Source organism: Vicugna pacos, chromosome 16 (assembly GCF_048564905.1).
Source record: "Vicugna pacos chromosome 16, VicPac4, whole genome shotgun sequence".
NCBI classification, from domain to species: domain Eukaryota; kingdom Metazoa; phylum Chordata; class Mammalia; order Artiodactyla; family Camelidae; genus Vicugna; species Vicugna pacos.
Window position 1 is genome coordinate 21340426 of NC_133002.1, and position 14936 is coordinate 21355361.

The following is a 14936-nucleotide window of genomic DNA, read 5'->3' on the forward strand; positions in this document are numbered from 1 at the left end:
GAGCAGAACGAGTTTGGACTCGGTAACAAAATGACTGCATTGGAGGTAGTATGTCTCCACTGTTTCCTCATTTCCAATATGTAGCATACACATCATTTATGATCTAGTGCAAATAATTCATCAAAAGAAACCACAAAAAGACTCTATACTTACCTAACTATCAACACTGAAGTCACAATCTATCAATTTTTTATGCCGTTTAACAACACAACCAAAAAAACCCTAACACAGGGACTTGATTCCATGGAAATAAAATTACTTCTACTCCTTCAGAATTTTCTTTTTTCTTTTCTATTTTATTTTGTTTTGCTTATTGAAAGGAAAATAAAAGTCAAATAATTTTATTTCATGTATTTTGGTTATAGCTACATATTTTAAATACTACAGAGATATTTAAATTGCAATAAAATATTGTTCATGTATGAAGATATATACACAATAAATGGAGATTAGGAAAGGAATGGACATTTACTAAAAATCCACTGCACATCCAGTCTTTTACAAGCATATACTTCCATATAAGCTCTATGATCCAGGGGTCCCCAACCCCCATTCTGACTGCCAACTACCTTAGTAATCAACTACTAAGGAACAAGAATAGAACCATGCAATCAATATTTTAGGAATAAATGAGGGAATTAGCTCATCCAATTCTAAAACAAAAACCCTAAAATAAATACTGAACTTATTTACAGATAAAGAAAATTGGACCAAAAAAAGTAAAATTTCTTCCCCAAGGTCAGAAAGCTAGTAACTGGTAAAGGCAGGGTTTGAACTTAGGTCTGCCTGATTCTAAAAACTAAGGTGGAAATCCCATTCTACTTGGGAGGGCACAGCAGCACAGCCTATCACCCTATCTTTGTTCAGATCTAACCTTAGACAGCCTGAGACAGCACCTCATTCCTATGGAACTCGAGGGCAAATGATAACAATAAGGATTTTATATCCAGTAGTTTTCTTAGGTCTTATTTATAAAGTATCAGCAGGTAAGCAGAAAAACCCTGGGAAATATGAGTGGGTCCAGAACTTTTTGCTTATTAGACGCCCAATCTATCAGGACAGAGTGACCTTCCCATGAGAGGCCACATGGAAATAAACTAAAGGGAGGTGAGCAATGAAAACTAGCAAGAACCTGGAACACAAGCAAGAAGGATCCCTCCCATTCCCCACCCAGTTATGTCTTCATCTGTGTGGACACAAAGACAGAAAACCCAGGTTCTAGTCCAAATTACACTATCATGGAATCTCACCTATAAACAGTTATGACTCTATGCTGTCTTAAGCTCTTTTCAACTCAAATATGATGACACCAATATCTCAGGAGAATGTCTATGTCTCCACTTCCTCTTTTCTAATAGGAAAATATTTCTATGGCCACAAAGCAGAAATCCAATAAAAAACCATGCATGAAGCCAGGCAAAATTCTGCTTAAGAGACTTTGCTCTCACGCGCAGTGAATGAAAACTCAGAAAAGGTGGTCCTTCTTCCTAAGCGAGTGAGACGTAACCTGGTGTGTGTGTGTGTGTGTGTGTAAATCAAATACAATCAAGTCTGGGATGTGTACAGATTTTTTTTTTATGTCACTGTCATTTTATGCAGATGAGTCAACCTTTAAGGTAATTTGAATCTAGTGTTCTGAGAAAGTTTCAGGCTCTTTTGGTGGAGGAGGGGAAAGGAAAGGAGGAAAGAGGTAAATGAAGCAAAGGAATAAGAATACTGCTAGGGAAAGGCAAGGCATTAATTTTGTTCCTACTTGCATCACGTACAAATCAGGAACTAGCTTTCCCCCGATGTCTTGTTGAGCACCAAATTGCAGAAGAGATGATAGCCCATTTCTCATTGAGCTTGTCACTTTATGTGGCATTTTATAGACACAAATCATTTACCCTGATTAAACGCTCTAGCAGCAGGCTGTAATTCTCCTATTTTGAGAGACAAGAAAACAGGAGTTCAAAGAGGGTATATAACTTGACAAAGTCAGAGGACCAGTAAACAGGAGAGGATGGATTAAAACTCAGCTCTGACTGCAGTCTGCTCTTCCCACTCCCAGGACTGGAAAACCCTTAACACACAGGCTCCCTGCTCCCCTGCTGTGTTCCTGGTACCAAGCATTTCCTATGGCGATGGTGTCTCCAGTTTTCAATGACACAGCACTCTGTGCAGCCAATGACTTTGATTGGATCTTGTTTATCTACATACAATGCTTACCAGGTTTCACCATAAAGGCAGGAAAGCTGGCTTTCAAGTTCACTCAAAGCCACCCGTGCTCTAACCTGGGCTCTTCTGGGGCTTCTCCAGTCGAAAGGCAGCCATGAAACTGCTCAAAGTTTGTACATGAGCCACACTACCTATCTCCATCTGTCTCCCCACCTGTACTACATAGCTATGACAATTTTGATAATCTTGGAAACACATTTTTAAAAATGGAAAAGAAAAACACATTTTTAAAAATGGAAAAGAAAAGCACTGGAACAAGTGCTTAATACTTTCAATTTTAAATGACAAGTTACAAAGAGTATTTACAAAACGATTTTGCCTTTGTAGGTGTCAGTTTTAAGCAGTTAAAAAATAATAGCAAAAAATTCTCACTTACACAATTAACAAAAACATAAACAATAATCTGGAATAAACTCAAAAATAATGCCAATGTTCTAAATGGAGAAGACTACAGGACTGTACTGAAGAGTAAAGTAACAGGTGTAAATGTAGAAATATCAACATATTGCATGGAGGAATGCAGTTTTGTAAATGTAGAAATATCAACATATTGCATGGAGGAATGCAGTTTTGTAAAGATATAAGTTCTCCTAAAAATAATTCAAAACTTACTAAAAAATCTCATGAAAACTCCAATCTGATTTTTTTAACTTGAACAAAATATTTTAGAATTCTTCAGGAATAATAAAGTCATAATACTAGCCAAGAAAATTTGGGTTGGAAGAAAATAATCCAAATTAAAAAAAAAAGAATCACACTGTTAGATATTAAATAAATTTTTACAATATTTAAGATATGGTGCTTGAGTAAGAAAGGAAGATTGACAGAAAGGAATTATGAGTTCAAAAATAGACTAGTGTACATAAGTATTTTGTACAGGTGGGATTTCAAATCAAAGAGAAAAGTATGAATTCAATAATTCTCCTGGGACAATCAGAGAATCACCTGGAAAAAACAAATTCTATTCCTGTCATAAGGACCCCAAAATAAATTACAGATAGTGATGTAAATATTAAAAAATACTAATAACAGCAAATACAAGTCTTTGCAAATATTAACTCAACTTAACCTCACTATAAGAAGTATTGTTATCATCTCCATCTTAGAAATTAAAAAACCAACAGAAGAGATCTATTCATTATAAGAAAATATTTCTAAGAATACCAACGATAAAACCCATAAAGAAGAGAGTTACTATCTTAAGAATATTTTGGGCCACAACCAAAATAAAAACCTCCTGAGCAAAATGAAAGGCAATCAATGTCAAGAAACATATCTGTGATACATGTTGATGAAGACAAGAAGTTGATGTTCATAACATACAAAGAGCTGTCACAAAGCAACAGGAAGCTCCCTCATCTAAATGTGTGCAAAGGACAAAAGGGATCATTCATTTTAAAAAAGTCAAATGGCTAATGAATGAAAAATGCTCAGTACCTCACTGGTCATCAAATGCAAACTAAAACAATGAAAAAGAACTTTTGCTCATCATGTTAGGAAATATTTTTAAAAGATATACTATCTAGTGTCTGTCTGTGGGAGAACAAAGTGTGAGCGATCTTTTTGGAGGATGACATGTCAATGGATATGTAAACTCTGAAAAACATACATACACACTGACTCAACTCCACTTCTAGGAACGTTTCCTTTAAAAAAAAGAAAAATCAATCCAAAAAGATGTACCCATCTTGGCATTTACACAACAGTGTTTAAAATGGCGGGAAGAAAAACTGAAGTGAAGTGATATCCAGCGATAGGGAATAGGTTACATAAGTAATTGTACATCTTTTTATTCCCCACTGGAGAAGGAATTTCTAGAGTCACTTGAAAGGAACCTGTGATGAGTGTAAATGCACATCCAGGGACTAAATTTCCAGAAGCCTTAACTAAAGGAATACTCATACAAGATCACAAGAATGTCTATACAGAAGGATGTCAGTCAAACATCCTTTCTGACTGTGGAAAATGGAGAAAACCTAAGTGTCCACTATCAAGACAATGATGCGATAAATCATGGTGAGCTGCGGGCTCAGAGTGAGCCGGCGTTTCAGCATGGCCCAGGGCCTTGTCCACAGCACTCTCCCACCAAAGGTGTCCGTGGACAAGAGACCACACCCGCACATCAGGAGAACCCTCCACTTTATCTGAAAGGACCGGGTGGGTCTGGAGTGGTAGGACATCTATGATATACCACTAAGTGAATAAAGTGAGCTGCAGAAAAACATGTACTATGGTCTCATTTTTCAATAAAGCATATATACACACACATATACATAGATTTCGCATATATGTGTATATATATGTATGTCATAGGCATAAAAGTCATGAAATATATACACCAAATTTTCAACAACTTGTACACTAAGGAAATAAGGGGAGGGGAGTTAGGGTCCTTTCATTTTTCACTTGATACCACTCTTCTTTAGCACCACAGTTCTCTTTTCAGTATTTCACCTAAGAATATTTGGAATTTAGATGTTTATTTAAGTCCGAAGTAAATTGGACGATGGCTCCACAAGACAGAATGCTATACTGGTCATTAAAAATCATGCCAGGGGAGATTGAATATTGTAGAAAAACATGTAATAAGCCGACTGGAAAATAGAGGTCTCCACACAGTAAACAGGCACAGAGTGCTCACTGGTTTTTATGACAGAGGAGATATACACTGATGAAAAGAACAGAAAATAGATGTTAAAGTGTTAATTATTATCTCTGAGTAGAGGGACCAGGATAGACTCTTTTGCCCCTTTTGTCAAACTTATTATATTATATACACATTATTTTTGATCTGAAAGAAAAGAGCATTTTTAGGTGTATAGTACCACACATTGGAGAATAATACAAGAATACTTACAGAAACAAACAAATAACTAGGAGATATCACAGCACTGTTACACAATGTAAAACAGGCAATCCTGATTAACACAGCACCATTACATAAGGGCCCACAAAGTAAGATCACCTGCTGAAACAGGGCATGGCCCCCTTCTATTTTTCAGATGTGTCTTCAGGGCTGAGGCAGTTCTTAGCATAGCCAGTGTCAGTGCTGGTGTCTGAACTGATGCCACTGGAGGTGAGGGCACCTGAAATCCGAGAGGAAGAATAGGAATCATCTTCTGCCTTTTCTATCTTGTTTCTTTGTTACTTTAAAAGAGAGGCACATATAAGATAAACTGTGAATCTTCCCTTCTGTAATTTCAGTAATGAAACCATTTTTAAAGTCTTCACAGCTTATATTCTGCCTATAAGCGTCTTTTCAACAAAGCATCATATTATTAAATTAATCAATTAATTAACTCCTTGTTGAAACTTTCTATTAAAGAACATGAAATGCACTACATGAAAGCACCACGCCTGCAGTGACTAGCTCAGCTGTCCTGATGGCGGTGCAGTCAGCCCACACCATCCTGTGGCCCTGAGTTCCTGATGCTGATAAGAGAGCACGCTGCCACCTTAGATGGAGCAAAATTATGTGAAAGCATTTTTTGAACTCTACAGTACTGACAAATAACTGACAAATCCCAGTCCCCTTTGAGACTGTCATTTTCTGTTTCTGGCCAACCCTTGCCAATGAGCAGAACCCCCCCCCTCCCTAGCCATGGGACTCACGTGGGAAGAAGTTTTGGAGAAATTTCTAGGTATAGAATTTAACCAAGTATACATAGAATTCTGACAAAAGAAAAGATGAAATTCTCTGATTTCAGAAGACACTCAAAATATTCTCCTAATCCTTAGTAGCTGGAAAGGCTGGGCTTCTCCTAAACCACTTATTTATTTCACAGTGAGCATCTCCCACAAACCCTGTTTCCCTGTGTCTGCTGGGAGACTCAGGCACACGTTTGCTGTTGATCTTATAACTCACGGAGTAGAGGCATGTTTCTCATGCCTGCAACCCTCACACAGGCTCGCCTCCTAGCCTCACTGTCTGAACTTGGCCCCATTTTCTCACCTGCTTATTTGGTATCTGTTATTCTGTAAGCTGCCTGAAATGCTTTTTGGAACAAGTCAGAAGAATGAGTGGATAGATAAATGGACAGATGGACAGGTGAGAGATGGGCAGACAGACAGACAGCCTCCAAGAAAAGGGGAACAAAGAAAATTTCTTATACAAAACCCTTTTCTAGTCAGGGAAGAAAAACAACAAGGATAAGTGTGAAGAGGCAGGTGGCTTAGGACTGTTTCCTGGATTCCATGAAAAATCACACCAAGAGATGGGAGGGTAGAACTATAAATAATAAAAGAAAAAAAGCACGCATGCTTGAAAAAAAAACTACAATATAATCTTTCTAAAGAATAGATTCATATCAGCAAGGCCTAATAACACAATCTTTGGGTATTTACAGAACTGAGAATCCCACCTCCAGACCACAAGGCACCATTTGGAGCACTGAGAGTCTGCACGGGGCAGTCATAAAGCTGTCACAGAAAAAGCTATGCCATTCTGCACTTATGAGGAAAGAGCATCTGTGCTCAGGTTGCCCACGTGCATCATTTACACCCCACAGCACCTCTACGGGGGAGGGATGCCTAGCGAGCCCCATCTTTGCAGGGGAGAAAACAAGTCAGAGAGAGACTAAGTAGACCTGCTAGTACTCCAGATCAAGGGACTGGTCACTCCAGACTGGGACTCAAACTCGGACCCATGTTTGTAACCATGGTACTACAGTGCTTTGTGTGATTTTTGTGTGTATTAATACATTTGTTTCTTGTGTGAAAGAATATTTAATAAATGATGTGTTGTCTTGTCTATCTAATTAGCCCACAATTAGTCTTTATACTGTTGAACTGTAATCTTTTCCCTTGGAGAAAGGAAGGGAAAGACCAGGGGTCAGAATGAGGTGGTGTTCAACTCTTTATCTGGTACCTCATCTCATCAAAGCCCCCAAACAGGGAGAAGGAGCAAATGTTCTCTCCATCTTTTAAAGAGAGGTCTCCACTGATGGTGACTTACTGAACTCCCAAACCGTGGCTGGGTGGAAGGGCAACCAGAGCACTATCACCCATAGGAATGTGAAAAGAGCTCACGGGAGAGCTCAGGGGGTCAGCCTGATTTAATTTCAATTGATAAAAGAATAACACACCCTAAAAACACTAGCATGCAATGGATTTGATCTTTCTTGACATCTAGCAATTTTCCACAGCCCACATGTAACATTATCATGAACCAGTGAAAGGAAGAGTCTACAGACAAGAAAAATCAATTGCACAGACAGGCTGAAACCCAGGATGGAGGAAAGGAAGAGAAAGGGCATAGTTAAGAAGAACTGGGGAAAGACTGGAAAAAAGACATCATCATAAGGGCTCTCAAGCATCAATCCAACAATCATATAACCATTCACTCAAGAGAGAGTTACTGATGTCCTATTTTATGCAAGACTTTACAGAGGGTGAAGCAAGAGTGCAGCGACCATGGTGGCAGCAAGGGGCGGGGCTCAAATACAAGTAACTTCTGATCCTGCTAACTTGCACACTTGTCCTCAGTATAAAGGCAAAAAGAAATATAAAATAATACTCTAAACTCAAAGCATTTTTGAAAAACATTAAAGAAGACCTAAATACCTGTTCAGACACACCACACATATTCCTGGATCAGAAGACAATGTTCTTGGAATGTCAGTGCTCCCCAGAGTGATCTGTACATTCAACATGGTCTCGATCAAAATCCCAGCTGGCTTCTTTGCAGAAACTGACTAACTGCTACCATAATTCATATGGAAATTCAAGGGTTTCAATAACTAAAACAAAGAACAAAGTGAGAGGATTGTAATTCTCAATTTCAAAACTTACAACTATATCTCTAGGTGAGATTACAGACCATTTTAAACCTATTTATTGTGTTTATCCTTATTTTCTAAATTCTCTACATTGAATATAACATTTACAATAAGAAAAATAAAAAGTAAGGTATCTTTAAAAACATGTACACTGATTCATTCATTAGAAAAACAAAAAATTTACCTATAAAGAGGTAAACAAATACCTAGTGAAAAAGGACTACTTAAAAACAAGAATGCATTTACATTTTTCATAAATTGAAAACTGAAAAGCACAAACACATCAAGTTTCTAGGGAGAGTGGTGCAACATATGAAGAGTTACTTTCAAAAATTCTAATTGAACAATGAAACCCCAAGAAAGGGGAAATCGTGATTGACAGTCAACTCCAAATACATGGAAAGGAAAGGCCTAAAAATCACAGTTCCTTTAACTCTGCTACTAACTCAGCAAGAGAGGAAATTCTTCACTGAGGGGACAGTGGAATTCCATGCATAAGACAGAATAAGCAGTACAAACTGCACTAGACAAGGTGGTGATTTTTCTTAGAAGAATTCTAAAGTTATAACATTGTTGAAAAACTATAAAAACACTGAAAGACAGATTAAAACACACACCCATATATATTATATATAAATATATGAAGTCTGCTCCCATGGTGCCTAGAAATACAAACTTATGTTGTTCATTTATGGACACTGATTACTTTATCCCAGGTAGAATATTTTAAATAAAACATATAATCAATAATACACTTCTCTTGTCAAATCTAGTTAATAAGTTACTCTGCTATGTAACCATAATGTGTCTAAGATAGATCTAAAATTAGTGAAAATGTCTTTGTATGGTTTCTCGAACTGTTCTTGAAATTCCAAGCTTAATTTTAAAATAGATCTGAGCAGTATTTCTATGTTACCTTTTCCCTTGTGAAATGAACAACAGAGTCTGTTGTCAAAATTCTGTCCATACAGTGATTCACAAGCACCGCATCCTAACAAAACTGCTGGACAGCAAGTTACTGTCCAGACACTGTGACCAAACGAAATGAAACACAAGGAAGACGATGACCCTATTCTGGAGGGCTTATAATTTATATCAACATTGGGGTTTTTATTTGATTGGTTAGCAAAATAAAATCAATCAAGTACTTTCCTTGAGCATTCTGTAAGTCATGACTCTGTTTTTAGTGTCATGAGCAGGAAAGACTTAAGCATGGCTTTATTAGGTCAATTAGCAACAATCATTACTGGAGGGTGAGTAATAAAGAAATTAACTGACAGCAGTGCTTCTGCCTACATGAGACCTAAAATAAACCTACACTGAGCTCTGTAAGGAAAATGAGGAGATGAGATCCCCAATGAGGAAAAAAAAAAACTAACAAGAAATCAAAAAAGTAAAGATTTTTCATTAAGGACTCCGGGAAGGAGTAGAGCATGGTAGTGAATTGCACAGCTGCTGGGGACAAGCATGTGGGTCTGAACTCCCACAGCACCACCAAGTAGATGTGACACTGATAAGTCAGTGAAATTTTCTACATCTCAGTCTCCTCATCCATAGACCAGGGCAACAACAGCACCTATCTCCTAGATTGGTCCTAAGAATTAAGATATTTTATATATAAAAGTTTATATAAAATACCTCATATCTTAAATATGACCCTAAAAGCACAAGGAACAAAGAAAACAGAGATAAACTTGAGTTCATCAAAATTTAAAACTTTGCTTCAAAGGACACCATCAAGAAAGTGAGAAAACAACACACAGGAGAAAATTTTTTCAAATCATTTATCTGATAAAGAATTTGTATCTCCAAGATAAAACAATAACAACAACAACAACAGCAACAATAACAACAACTCCTACAACTCAGAAATAAAAGACAACTCAATTAAAACATGACTAAAGTATGGGAAAAGATATTTTTCAAGGAAAATATACAAATGGCCAATAAGCACAGTGAAAAGATGTTCCATATCATTAGCTGTAAGGGAAATCAAATCAAAACCACAAGGAAAAATCGCTTCACACTCACTACAATAGGTTGTAATCAAAAAAGCAGTAACAAGCACTAATGAGGATACAGAGGAAGTGGTGCTCTCAGCCCTTGCTGGTGAGAATGTAACATAGAAAGACCACTTTGGAAAACAAGCTGGCGGGTCCTCAGAGAGTAGAACATTTGGTTTCTGAATAACCCAGCAATTCTGCTTCCTGAGCACACATGTAAGAGAACTGAAAACATATGTCCATGTAAAAACTCCTACAGGAATGATCACGGCACCATTACTCATCATAGCCAAAAAGCAGAAACAACCCAAATGCCTATCACTTATGAATGGGTACACAGAGAGTGGCCCATCCATACAGTGGAATATCATTCAGCAATAGCAAAGCATGGAGTACTGACACAGATCACAACGTGGACAAAACATGAAAATATTACTCAGTGTGAAAGAAGTCAGTCACAAAAGACGATTCCATTTATATGAAATGGCTCGATTTACATGAAATGTCCAGCACAGGCAAATCCACAGAGAGAGAAGAGTGGTTACCTGGGGCTGGGGGAGGATGGGGAAGATGGGAATGACTGCTAATGTGTACGGGGCTTCCTGTTGGGGTGATGAAAATGTTCTAAGATTGGCTGGGATGCACAAATCTGGGCATAGAGTAAAAACCGCTGTACATTTTAATGGGTGAATTGTATTAAAACTGTTAAGAACAAAAGCACCTTGGGCCAGTACCTTCCCATAGTAAATGCAAATTGCTAACTTTTATTACAGGAAGAAGAAACTGTCCTCAACATGAAAACAGGAGATCAGCAAATGTGAGTTAACTGAAATTGGACAAGAGCATTTCACTTGAAACAGTTGCTGAGTGTACACGAAATATTCAGGAATGACAAGGAAAACCAGTTTTACATCACGAAGAAGCATTCTGCTTCAAATGTAGATCAAGGATTTGGCAAGCCCAGCTGCTAGAAATGACCAGAGAAGAAACCTGGTTCTTACAGTAAGCACCACGGCCAACAAGGCGTTGGTGGTGAGGAAACCAGATGGCCGAAAATCCAGAACAGTCTACTACAAATAATTTCTCCACTGGAAATTCAAAAATAAAATGAAAGTGATGCGATGCTGTGCTGGCTTCACGTGAATGGGCTTCCTCTGCAGATTAGCAGTTTTGTAACCCCGAAAAAGAGACTCAGGAGAATCAGTATGGCTCCTGGATGTCCCCAAGTGACTGCCTACCAGCAAGCTGACCACCATCACATCTGCCAGGGTTGAACTGCAGAGAAGAAGACACCAACTTCAGAAAGACAGGAAATGTTGACAAGGGAAGAAATGGCTGTGGTCAGTCCTGGGACCGAGACCCTCTGAGCAGAGGCCAGAAGGTTGCAGGTGAACTGGAGTGGCCCTGTGGCAGGAAGGGACCACGGGGGAGCAGATCTCAATTCTCTTCTCGCTGTCCCTCAGGTAGGAGAGATAAAGCCTGCATCCTTCTCACCTGGAACTGTGGGTTTTGGCTGGCAGAAGTCCCACCGAGATGGAATGAATTACTCAAGGCTGTGGAAAAAGTCAAGAGAGCGAGAGGGAGTCGGGACCCAGCTCCAGGAGCCTCTCAAATGCTCCCACATGTATTGTGTATAATCGAAGGAAAAAGTCATTAACAGTTGTGTGATGGAATGTAGGAAATTAGGGAAAGACAGGAAGAGACAGAGATTGTAGAATCCACAATGAGTGCAAAGGCTTAGTTTATCTTTATGGAAGTCATGGAGAGAGGGGAAAAGATACATTCTTTAAATGTGTTAATTACAAAGCAGACCACCAGACCAGCCAGTTCCTTGTTTTGAGGATAATAGACAATCTAGCATTATGCACGCCCAGCGTTTATAGCTGAGGGCCTGGGTCATTCATTGCTTTGCAACAAGCAGAGTGCTATCTAAAACCAAGCTATGCAAGCAAAGTATTGTCTCTGCCTTTTACAGCGAGGAGGCAGGAGTGTGAATGCATAGGCTCCTGCTTGCAAAGCAGTTACTAAGTAAATTTTTTCTTCTTAAAGTTGACAGGTGGCTGGGGTCTGTTACAATTTGTTAACCCAATCATGGGCTTCCACATGGAACCATTATGGAGGACACCTTGGGATGACAAATCCTGGCTCTGGGTCTTTTCCTGCCAGCTTCAGCCACTCCAGCAGGGTCTAGACACATCCCTGAGTAACGATACCACAAAACCACCCACACTCTTACTCCTGGCTCTTGAAACTTAATTTTAGCTCTACACAACTTAAAGTAGAAAAGTTTCAGAAATAAAAGATATATTCCTTTTATATCTCATCATAGGACTGATTTTTATGATTGCTCTAAGCTTCTTGTACATGATAAAGCACCTAATTCTCCTGCAGGTGAATTCAGTACTTTCCATTGGGCATAACTACCCAGTTTGCCCTCACTAACTTCTATTGGTCAAATGCCAATAGATCTAATTGATTTCACTGTTCATTTTCAGCCAGGAGGTGAGGGAGTGTCACTCTGTTCCTCAGCCCACCCTCAACTCTTTTCTGATCAGCAACTCCGGTCTCCTGAAAACCAGACAAAGCATTTGTTTCCCTTCCATATGCTTTCCACAAACTAACAAGAAACATCAGGCTAGAGAAAGAATTCAGTACAAATGTTAAAACAAAAATCTACAAACCTAAAGCAATTCCGTCTCAGAATCATGATACACAATGACTTGAAAGTAAGGATGTCTGTCACAAAGCATGCATAAGCCTAAACATCTGATTTCTATTCTTCAAATAAAGGAAAGTTTTCATATTTTTTATTATCACTCTTTGTCATTGTTTCTGATTAAGCCAAAAAATAATAGAGCTCATTATGAAATAATTAATCACTGCAATATAAGATTTTTGATGTATTAATTACAGAAGGCATTCAGAGGGGATAGGAAATCCCACCTCTGTAAAAAATGCAAAATTTCTTCCCCCGTTAAGAACACATATACAAAATGCAACAGAGAATTCAAAATCATGTGGAGAGAAGCAAAAGCCACAGAATCACAGCAAAGTCATTACTATGAGTCAATTCACAATTCACTGGACAAACATGCTCAATGCATTCAAAGAATTTTAAAGGCAAACTGCACACCATTCACTTAATGATCTGCAGGCTACAGGAAGAATTTCCCTCTTAAAGACAGGACAGAAATCAATAGGGTACCCCACCAAACAAGGAACAAACAATAATAAGGTTTTTAACAGTTCTGATAAATCAGCATGTTCTAAAGATCAAAATCCAGAAATTCTAACCATTCATTCACACCACCATGAAACAAGCACTTAAAAAAAAGAAATAAGCCAAAGAAACTAAGCACGTATATCATGTACCTGGATCAATGAGAACTTCTCATACTGCTGGAAGAAAGAACAGGCTATATAGTCTTTTATTTGAAAAATAAAATGACTTTTAAAGAAAACTGCTAAAACACATTTTATCATTCATGTTGCATTGAAAAATCTGAGGCACTTGTATCTGATCAGAAAAGCAACTCTGAGTAATAGTATGTTACAATTCAGTGCCAGTTTGCTTTAGAAGAAAAAAGAAAAGCTACTGTTTCTCATATCCTGCACAAATTGTAAAGTGCCTCCCTGTCTGTTTCCCTTCCCACTTTCTAAGCTCATGCTCCCCAACCCTTCTGAAACAAGTATGAGAACCTCTTATTCCCACCAATATGCCAAATGACAAAAGAATATCAATTTATTTGTGGAAATATATGCCTACACCTTGAACTGGAGGAGAAAGGTATCAGAAGGCTATATGGAACTTAATTCTACCTTCCTGAAATCACACACACAAACACCTTCACACAAACACAGACACATACACACTGAATTACTGGGCACTTCACAAGCTTAGGACTTCCAACTTATAGAAGATAACTTTGTAATTAGTTTAAAATACAAAACTGTCAGATTTTAAAAGCCTTGATCATGTGTTAAACCATCCAAATATCAACGAGACCCAATTAGCCTTCTCTGTAGAATGTAATTTCCCATGATAGCAAAACAGACCCTAAGAAATACTGGGATCCAAGACTCATGTTTGTCACTAGCTATTATCATTTTAAACACTTTAACAGATTCAGAAAGGTATGACTCAACAACAATTATCCTTATTGAAATAGCATACGTGTTCAATTGTCTCTACAAAGATTAGGTCCCATGGTGGTATTTAAGAGCTATTTTGTGTATTGTAATGTCTATTTTTAAGTGCAGACAAGAAGGGTGAGTATAGATCAGTTGTAGAGCATCTGCTTAGCATGCACAAGGTCCTGGTTTAAATCCCCAGTACCTCCATAAAAATAAATAAAAATAACTGCTTATTTAAAAAATAAGAATAAAGTTATAAAAAATAAATGCAGACTAAAAACCACTGCAATCTAGGAGCCATGATTATAATAAAAAAACAAGTGTTTCTATCAAATATTGACTATATGCCAAACACAGGGACAAGCACAAATCACACCTGACAACTATCACGTGTGATTCTCAGCAACCCTACAAAGTAGACACGGATGAGAAACCCGGCACTGTGGATGAGGAGATGGAGCTCGGAGGAGCAGGGGACGCTGATCATCCTGCTCCCCATGACAGCACGTCAGCCCTGAATTTGCTCTGACAGAGCTGCACTGAGGGGACACCCAGCTGCATGGAATCTTCAGGGACTGGGAAGTCCCAGAAAACACTCAAAACTGTTCAGTGAAAAACCAGCTCAAAAATATTACATTGTGCCTTTAAACAGGGAACATGACTGAGACCTTTTTGATGCCTCTGTGTCCTTTCTGCCATCATCAATTATTTGCCCTCTCAGCATGACCAGTGATGATCTGGACCCCATATGAGGTGCACTCAGATGGCAGAGCTTTTCAAGCTCTTTTATGAAGCTTGTAAGACT

General features: G+C 38.3%; 1 long non-coding RNA gene across 1 annotated transcript in view; it reads right to left on the bottom strand.

Annotated features, from left to right (window-relative positions):
* Nucleotides 1-7953, bottom strand: part of LOC140686063 (uncharacterized) — a 32372-nt gene extending 24419 nt beyond the window's left edge. Inside the window, exons 1-2 of the long non-coding RNA XR_012059511.1 lie at nt 7780-7953; nt 5183-5303 (exon numbers count right to left, since the gene is read on the bottom strand). This is a non-coding gene — a long non-coding RNA (uncharacterized lncRNA). The remainder of the gene's footprint in view (nt 1-5182; nt 5304-7779) is intronic.
* Between the last annotated feature and the right edge of the window lie 6983 nt (nt 7954-14936).